Here is a 10642-nt window from a genome sequence, read left to right on the forward strand (position 1 = left end):
TTAAATAATTAAAAATTACATTGAATTGGCCATTACTTTCGAATGAGAAAAGATAGGGCTTAATATTAAAAATGCGTATTACCTGTGACAAGACATTTCTTAATACACTATGATTTTTGACCTCGTGACCTTGAAGTTGAAATTTGACTTACTTTTCAAAAACTTAAACTTGGTCATAACTTTTGAATGAGAAGAGAATTGGCTTTCATATGACACATGTATACATGTATTTCCTGTGACATGACCTTTCTAAGTATGCTATAACTGTTGATGCCGCGACGTTGACCCTAAAAATGGCCCTTCTTTTTAAAAATTTAAACATTACTTTGAATTGGCCATAACTATTGAATGAGAAGAGACAGGGCATTCATATTATACATGTACGCTATATACTAGTATTACCTATGACAATATCGTTCTAAATATACTTTTCACCTCGTGACCTTGACGTTGAAGTTTTGGCCTACTTTTCAAAAATGTTATTTTTCCATAACTTTTGATTCACAAGAGATAGGGCTTTCTTATTTAACATGTGCATTACCTGTGACAAGATATGTCTGAGATGATATGATTTCTGACCCCTTGACCTTCAAGACTGACCTAATTAAAAAAATCAACTTCGGTGATAACTTTTAAATTACATATGGTAGGACATTTTATTTGACACAATATGTCATAAAAAGACATCTCACTCACAAAGACACCGAAAGCGGGGGACCACAATTCTTTGAATTTGCTTGTATTATTAATATCACACTCCAAAATGGGCCAAATCATATTTTGTTCTATTAATAGAAGAAAATTTTAGTTTACTTTCCAGTGATTTTGTAGGGAAACCCTTCATTCTCCCATCTGCACTGGTGGACCATCAATAGCCAATGCAGAACCACTTCGAGGAATTCACAGACCCCACAATGTACAAAGGTGTTTTGACACGAAATGTTCAGACAAAATATCAAAAAGGTAAAGCTACTGAATCTTTAATGATACTTTGAGTATGAAAGAAATTAATAGCCATTCTCTGTAAGGATTTAAACTCTTATATAGGGAGTGTGGGACGCAAGGTCTTGCATTTTTATTAATCTTGACACACCTTCCTATATTGATATACGAAACTTTAACTCATAATTAAATAATTGCTATGGTCTATGGTTACCATGACAACTAATATAAATTTTTCATGGCCTAAAAATCGCTAAATGATAAAAAAAAATGACCCTTTTTGTCTTGTTAAAAGTCTTTAATATTGTATATTTATTGACTGAGTTCGAGAGCAACATGCGTTTTATCGGTGCCAAAGAACCAAACTGTGTGCCTGAGGCCGTTAGGCAGACAGTTTGGTTCGAAGGTCGCCAAAACGCATGTTACTCGAGAACATAGTCATTAAATAATTTGTTATACCTTTAATTTTTTTGTTTTTTTTTTTGGACATACATGTATTTTATATTATTACCTAACCTACTATATAAAATGTTATTAGGCATTTTGAACTGTTTCACGATTCATTTATGTTTTTGTGTGATCATGAAACAGTCGAACTGCTGACCGGGTCACAGAATGAACTGTTGCCTGTTTAAAGCATCATCGTGATATTCAAGCGTTTTGATGATCACGACATCACTATTTACCTGCTATATTATAAACTAAATTGGAATAAAACACACAAACAATCAATTTATTAGGTATTAATTAAAATTATTCAAAATTAATTTAATCTTTACATTCTGTGTTCAGCTAATTAATAGACTTGTATGTGGATAAACAGTTGATAAAACTCTTTATTGATTGTATGTGTGTTTTTATTCCAATTTAGTTAATTATTCAAAATTAATTTAATCTTTACATTCTGTGTTCAGCTAATTAATAGACTTGTATGTGGATAAACAGTTGATAAAACTCTTTATTGATTGTATGTGTGTTTTTATTCCAATTTAGTTAATTATATAGTAGGTTAGTTAATAAAACACTTATTTAATGATTACTCGGTAAAACAGTCAAACTATTGTCCCTCGGTAGTGGAAAGACCTGGGAAACTGTTGCCCTCGGCCTTTTGAAAAGCCTGGTATAATTTTTTTGCGGGCAGTTGGGAAAAAATAATTACTCGTAGTTCTAAAATAAAGTACAAAGAAACACTTGGCAGGTTACAAACTGTAAGCCAATGATAAGAAAATAGTCTTTTTCATAGAGTTTATTTTAAGTACTGAGAGTGAGAGATAGTACAGATGCTGATAATATAGTGAACCCCGATAGTGGACGTGATCGTTAAGTGGCTCCTGGTCCTATAATGTCTCTATATGGAACGCCATAGCTGCCTTATGTGGCTATTTCATGCGAAGATGTTGCTTTTTTATGTTATACTGTGGTTATTTAATGTGAAGGTGGTGATTTTTATGTTATCTTGTGTTATTTCATGTGTAGATGTTGCTTTCTTATGTTATGCTGTTGTTATTTCATGTGAAAATGGTGCTTTATTTCATTATGCTGTGGTTATTTTACATGAATATGGTACTTTATTATATTATGTTGTGGTAATTTCATATGAAGGTGGTGCTTTATTATATTATGCTGTTGTTATTTCATATGAAGGTGGTGCTTTTTTATACTATGCCATGCTTTTTTATGTGAAGGTGTTTTTTTTATATGATGGTGCTTTTTTATGTGAAGGCGGTTTTTCATGTGATGGGGTTTTTAATGTGAGGTGTTTTTTATATTTAAAGGTGTACAGGTACAGATTTGAAGTTAATATTTCTCAAATTTTCTGTATAATACTACGTCTTATACATTGCAATAGTATTTCACAGGAAAATATAATAGAAAAATCTTATTTCATTTCTAGGTTATTGAAACTTCGGATTTCTGTTCGGGTCTGATCGACACGTCTTTGCACTTTCACAAATTATAATTTTATTCTTAATACTTAAGAAAAGTGGCAGCTTTGTTGTGCATTAATGAAAAATATTAAAACTATAATATAGAAAATTCAGAGTTAAAATGTTCGAATGGAAAACGCTCTCACACTATATTGTCAGTCCGTGCTCTACAGTGTGTGCAGACTTAAACAAATGAACACACCCGGTGAATCGTAAAAATAAAAAAAAAATAATAGAGCTCGTGCGCTGTTTACAAAACCAGTTTATGTTTCACGAGTGTATTCAATTCGTTAAATTCCGTACAGAACACTGCGCACGGACTGACGATACTAATAAGGAGGTTTTACATTAACATGTAAATCTTTCATTAATTTTAATTAACATTTTTTCATTGTTTTCATTGTTGACTGGTACGGGGCTCACTAATTACAGTTTTTCCATTGTTGCAGTGTTTGTTTTATTTATTGCACTTCGTTTTCGACCATTCAGTGACTGCTTCTACAAACCTGGTAGCTGAGTAAGTTAATTATTTTTAGGGATTGTTATAACACGGCTGGATGTAGCTGGTGCTCTAAGTCCAGTGAGTTAGCACGACTAGAGTTAGAATTCTGTACTGAGTGGGACTCCTGCTATTTTGGAATACGAGGAAACTCTCCAACGAAGTATTATAGACAAGGTAGAATATCGCAATAATTCCATTATGTGTTCAGGAAGAGATTATTTGAAAATTTGATTGTGTAATTATGGTATTCAAATATGATTATTATATATACGTAGCTCTGGCATCAACTCTTGATTTTTTTTTCTTATTCAATGTGGAGACTTTTATATTCGTACATAATATTGCATCAGGTTTATTCTTTTAACAAAACCGAAATATAAGCTGATTATTTCTGCATGTCTTCATTATATCCATGCGTATATCATGTTTAATGATAGTATTCTATCCTTTGCGATAAGTGCATAAACATACAACAGATAGAATTTCGAAATACTCCGAAGAAGCTAAAAAGGATAACATTGCTGGTGACCTAATGTATTTCATCGTTAATTAACTTTATCAAAATACTTAAATCCAATAAAATTTACTTTCTCTGATAGATAATGGAAAATCAAAGGGACACCATCCAGAATCTAAGTTTGGGATTTCTATATTTCTCATCATCGGCCCAGTGGTGATTTTTCTCAGCTTGATTTCCAGCGTGAGTGTCCTAATTTTATGGCTGAAAAGAAGAAAAATATACTTGAAGTCGAAAAGGATTCCCTCCACCCTTCCAGCGAGAGCGGACGGTGTTCCACCGACGGAGAATGGGTACACACATGTCGTCACCAGGGTGTTCCCAGATACCCCTTACGTCTCACGTACACCGTTTGGAGAAGTCGCTTACCATCATAACTTTGTGTTTGACCACTCAACTTGACAAACAATTTCCAAATTCAGTATGGCCTTCATACATGTTAAACATATTTAAATTACATTTCATCGATTTTTTTCTATTTATTTTGTTGTATTTGCTTCATTTCTACTTCAATCGCCAACTTCCCTTACTGATGAAGCAATCACTTCATCACTTGCATTCGGATGTTTTATCTCTCAGTTGGTTTAATACGCAAGAGCATGCTCTATATGAACAATTTCTAAAACAAGTAAATTATTGACAAAATTTGATGAAACAAAAACATAAGCAGTCTAGTTTAAAGTCCTTATCACCTGTATACGGAGTTTGTAGCTCCCATTTAATTAGATACGCAAGACCAGCATGATCTAAATACGCACAATTTCTAAAACGAGGCAAGATGCTGACAAACAATTGGATGAAAGCAGAACATCACCAATCTCGATTAAAGTCATCATTTTGCAAGTTTTATGGTCGATGTAATGCCTCTGTCAGGAATCACAAACAAGGAAGCTATATATCCAACACTACAAAAATTGCATATACTTGTATAACGGTTAGATTATAAAATCTCCTGTCATGTCAAAATATAATCCAAAGTTCTTGATATAATAAATAACATGGAACATATGATTTAATATGTTAAAACAATAATTTGAAGAAATAAAGTCGTTAGATTCATTTACCACTCAGGCAGCATTACAACTGTCCCTTTATGACATATAGTGTCACCTTCTATAGGAGTACAGATTATGTTTATCATGTTTATGTTAAATAAATCAATTCACTGTATTATGCCGTGTCCTTTAATTGTTGTGTAATGTATAAATTACATATATCAAGCCGATACGATATATGTCCAATAAACGACACATAGTCAATCATAACATCTAGAGCTATACTACAATTTCTGTAATTGTGGTACTTTTCCAATCACCGGTAAAGGTCAGCAACAATAGGACAATGTAAGACAAAGCCGCTTGTGCAAAGTTAAAAGTCAAGTCTATACAACTCATACAAACACAAAACACAGTTAAACTGTCCTGCTCTTTTGTCCTTTTTGAAAGACGGTAAAGAATAGCTGCACTCAGTGTTGAAGTCGCTTTAAAATACGCCAACAGTACCAGGAAATGGGAATCCGAACTTAATTCACTGGGAATAATTATCGTAAAGAATGTCAGTGACAATGAAACATACATATAAAATCCAATGATATATTTCTCTAAAGTCACATGATTTCTGAACTTTAAAATAAATACAGTAGCAGAGTCGACCGAATATCCAATCCACATTCTCAGAACAAACATATGGCCCGTGTTGTATTCAAAACTAGATCCAAAAATCAACGTCATGAAGTACATAAGTATATCCAAATAAACAAAATCTTTTAAAATCATGTCGATAAAAATAACTGCTGTTTATAGATATATGAGGATTAAAGAAGGAAACTTTGTCAAGTTTAGTAACTTCCTTTTCTTTGTGATAATGTTTACATTCCAGTGTCGTCACACAAGGAAAATTTTACAAGTGAATGAATGTTCAATTTTTTAAATACGAATAGTTGATCAACTGCTCATTCAAATCTTTACAACGATCAGACTGCTTATTAAAGTTCTTTCTGAAATACTACCATTGCATTATTGATCTAGGTTATTTAAACGGATATACCCATTCATCGTCACCGGACCACATTCAACCGTGTCAGACGTACACGATTATACATGTAAAACATTTAACTTATGAATTACAATTTAGTGAGCTTTTTATTATAATACAAGCAAGAATTTTACAAAAGTAACTTTATAAGACACAACTGATCAAATCTTTCCATTATCGCCCTTGAAAATTTTTTTAGTGAAAGAAAATATTAAATGATTATAAGCAATTCTGTATCTGAAATTTCTGTAACAATTAAAAGACTTATACGTTCAGAGATAGAATTATCTCAATTTACATAGTTTAAAGGAACTGAATATTAATGTTTTAGGTGAACTCTTATAAATAATTAAAAAAAAATGTTTGCAATAGAAACTACTAATCTATATCTGTAAAATTTAACAGACTTGTTTGAGTTGACTATGAAGGATATATAGATAATGACCAGTGTTCAATCCTCATATCCTCATTTATAAATTCTGTAAATTCTGACAAAGACAACCCATTGCATTTCATGGTAAAATGTCATCCTAAAGTTATCTCTCTTATCAGTGGGATATTACACCTTAAGAGCCATCTCTGTAATGACGTAAAATTTTATATAGGAAGTATGGCACGCTTAGTTTCAAACTCCAAACTATCTATGATAAAAGTCTTTGAAACCCTTAATTAAAATCAAACAACCTTTAGTTGATATGTGTTACAGTTAATGTGGAAACATGTCTTAAAGTTTGAAAATTGACATTTTTTACGTAGAACCTACGTCGTATGACATCATAACTAGTGAATGTGTTTAGCCTGTGTTAGATCCTTATTGACGTCATAATTAATTCAATGTCACCTTTCCCCGTACTTTACAGTTTCAACAGAAATGGTAGAAAATAATGCATTTTTAAATTCACAGAATTCAATTTAAAATCATGCCGAAATAATTTTTATTCAATCCATACATTTTTTGGTTATAATGCTTAAAGACAGCATATTTCTGGAATTAGAGAAACCTGTAGGCACCTTTCATTTACTAGATCTTGACCTTAATTAAGTTGACAAATCCAAAACTATCTTGTGTAATGAAATTACAATGTATACAACTTACTGGAATAATGTGAATGGCATGTAACTATTTTGAAAGTATGCAAAAATCCTAAGAGGTGTTGGTGTTTGATTACAATTTTTTTCTATTAAATATGACTTTTTAAAATAAAAAGTACAATTTTGGTAAACATTTTTAATCTGAAAGTAACCCCAAACAGTCATTTAATAATTAAATCCCGTGTAAGTGCAAAAAGGTCAAGAATATTAACATCGGTAAATGACAATCTCATTAGATAGAGGCGAAAGGTATATATTTTAACGACTTTTTGTAATCATTTGGGTATGTTCTTCATCATATTAAAGATTGAAAATATTGTGGCAAAGACATCTGAAAAATATTTACAAATGTAGGGTGAAAATTGAATAAAAAAATAGAGTTCATTTGCCCTTTTCTCAAATGTGGACTTATTTTTTATGCCAATTGAATAAAAAAGTCATTATTCTTGAGAAATATTGCTTAATATTGTTCAGTTCATAAAATCTATGAACATCAATGTATGAAGAGGTATTTTTGTGATTTTTCATATTCTCTTCTTGACAAGAACCCCTAAAAATAACTAAAAATGTGTAGTCGCAGTGTGTTATTACCATACCAAGTTTCATCGGCTGTACTGTTAAAGCCAAGGAAACATATCATGAGCTTTTAACTGATTGATAAGCAAGTACTAATTTATCACTTTGAAAAGTTGGAAAATTTTGTGACAAAGACTTTTTCGACATAGGTTCTACCTTAAACACGTTTAGAGCCCTATAGTTAACATTTGCGGCAAAACAAACAATTGGCAGTGACTGTTTCTTAAGAAATTAGATACCATTTTTAGAGTTTCATTGGGGTATGACGTGATCAAATTCTATAACGCCCTTCGGGCGTAATAGTGTATTTGATCACGTACTGACTTCATGTCATTCCAAATGAAACTCTAAAAAATGATATTTTATTTCTTATATTTATAATTTCATTTTTTATTCGACAAGGGAAAATTGGCACTATCTAAAATTGTTATGGAAATGCAACTTAACGTATCTACGACGTCATGTGACGTCACAATCTGAACTTTTTCAAATGGCTCGTGCAATTTGCTTCCCATTTGCAAGAAAATCGGATCATATGACCAACTGCATGTCATCGAAAATTGAATTTCAATTCCATATCATTGTTATATAAGGAAAGACATCAGCAAATGTAAATATTAAGTTTTGCATGATTTGTTTTGTCATTTATTAGATCAAAATAAATGACAGTTTTCAATTCAAACTCTCTTCATTTTTTTTTTACAATATCAAACGAAGCAAAACTATTGTAAGTGTATTTGCATAAATGTAGATATTAAAAGTTGAAGGCGGAATGTATTAAATGCATGATAAAACCTGTTTGGTAAATCATCTATTTCATACTTTACTATTGTAATAAAGTATTAAAAAAATCATTGAATTTTAAAGTCATACACGTTAAGATTTATGTAAAAAAAATCAATCACAGAATGAAAAGTGACCAAATAATATAGAAAAGAGCCTGAAACATATATCAAGAATATATTACGATATTTCATTTTAGTTGGCAATGGTTGCCATGGATTTTATACCACAGAGAGCCTTCAAATTAACACTTTGTATGTTTTAATCTCTTATTTTCTTTAAAAAAAACCTAAAAAATTTTAATAACTGGTGATCAATTTTTAAAGGTGTTGGTGTGGTCCTAATTTTTCCATTTAAAAAATCAGATTCTTTAAGTAGAGCCTTGCTGTTAAAATAAGCAGAAAATATATGCTTAAAAATCTGAAAAAAATATTTTGTACTTCGGATGCGTACCTTTTAATGTAGATTCCTAAACAACTAACGTGACTTTAAATTTGACTATCATCCAATCTCAAATTGGATGCAAGAAGCTGGCATATAGGGTTTAATATTTATATAAATTTTACAAAATGGAAATTGTTTCCTTCTTGGTAGCATAGCAACAGTATTGTTTTCTTCATTATATATCGGCAATATAAATGATGATAAAATTGAGCTCTACCAGATAAGTATATGCCCTAATATTACGTAACGAAGCTTTATCATGATCAGGTTGACCTACATATAATTTCTATCTGTGTAAGGCGTATCGTCAGATGTTTGTATATCAAAACAGCATTGTTGTATGAAGGATATGGTGACAACAGACAGTACCCGACATCAAAGTCCACAAAACAATACAAAATAGGAGCAGAGCAAACACGGACCTCCAAAACATTGGAGGTGGGATCAGTTGCCATAGAGTAGTGAGCATTCCCTACCGACCGGTCACACCCGCCGTGTGTTCCTTGTCTTTATCGGGAAATAACGGAAAAATCCGTCGTCAATTCAGTGTATAAACAATGAAATAATAATTAGACTGAAAAACGTCAGTCAGCATTTGACTCAAAGATAAATTGTATTTGCTGACAAGGTCATTGTATCGATCAAAAACCTTACGAAATGATGACTTTAAAGTAAACTACAGATATTCTTGTTTCATAAACTTGTTTCTTAACAATGCACCTCTTTTCAGAAATTGTTCATGCATAGAGCATGCTCTTGCGTATCTAATCAACTGAGATATATAAACGCCGTATACATGTGTTGAAGGTATATTGCTGCATAAGTAAGGGAAGTTGACGATAGAAAAGTTAAAGTCAACACGTTTATCATAGAGCTTGGTTGTTAGATTACCATTACCATTGCACAAATTCTGCTTGATATGAATACAAAAATAAGTTTGCTAATAACGGAGCGTAATTGGTACCCATGGGGATTCCAATAGATTGTTGGAAGACCTGGTCTCCAAAACCGCATAGATATAGAAACTCAAGCATCCTTTTGATGTCAACTTGAGAGTACTTGTGTGTGCAATCAGAATGTTTTTTAATACAAAATAATTTTGCAAATGACCAATGAAAAGGTGAGTAACTTTTCGAGTTCCATTTTTATTGAAAATGCAGCTGTCAATGATATAAAAAATCCTGAACTTTAATTTATCGCGAGGAGTAAAGAATGAGGCTTGGTTAAACATTTACCGGAATCCGCAATGTATCATAGTTTGTAGGGATTCTTATGAAGTTTCGCAATCCAATATATATATATATATATATATATATATATATATATATATATATATATATATATATATATATAAATAATCCAGAGTTTGGAAAAGATGATCACATTTTATTCCAAAGCGCTTTCGCCATTCGGCTCTTCAGTGGATTTTGAATAACAATAGCAACATGACATGATAACGTCGTTATTATGACGTCATAGTTAAATCAGAAAGAGGGGAATTCATCCCAGGAAATATCGACGCACAAGTATATAGAACAATTGCAGATGTTATTTCTGAGCGCCGAAATGAAATAAATTCCCAAAATGGTGTGTATCAAATAAAGAAAGAAATGCTTTCCACGTGGAATATGCTTCTTAATCAAAGGAAACAAGCATACTGGAATGCAATCCGAAGTGAACAACTTGCCAATACTTATGAGAATTGGATACAAAGGGAAACTATCATTCTCCCACTTAAGTACAGGGTAAAAAGCATTAATAATGAACGCGCTGAAGAGACAAAAATTAGGATCAATCTAGCAAAGCATAAAATGGAGGCCGAAA

The sequence above is a fragment of the Saccostrea cucullata genome, unplaced genomic scaffold (genome assembly GCF_032062105.1).
Source record: "Saccostrea cucullata isolate Sc308-1 unplaced genomic scaffold, CSIRO_AGI_Scuc_v1 ctg307, whole genome shotgun sequence".
Lineage (NCBI taxonomy): Eukaryota > Metazoa > Mollusca > Bivalvia > Ostreida > Ostreidae > Saccostrea > Saccostrea cuccullata.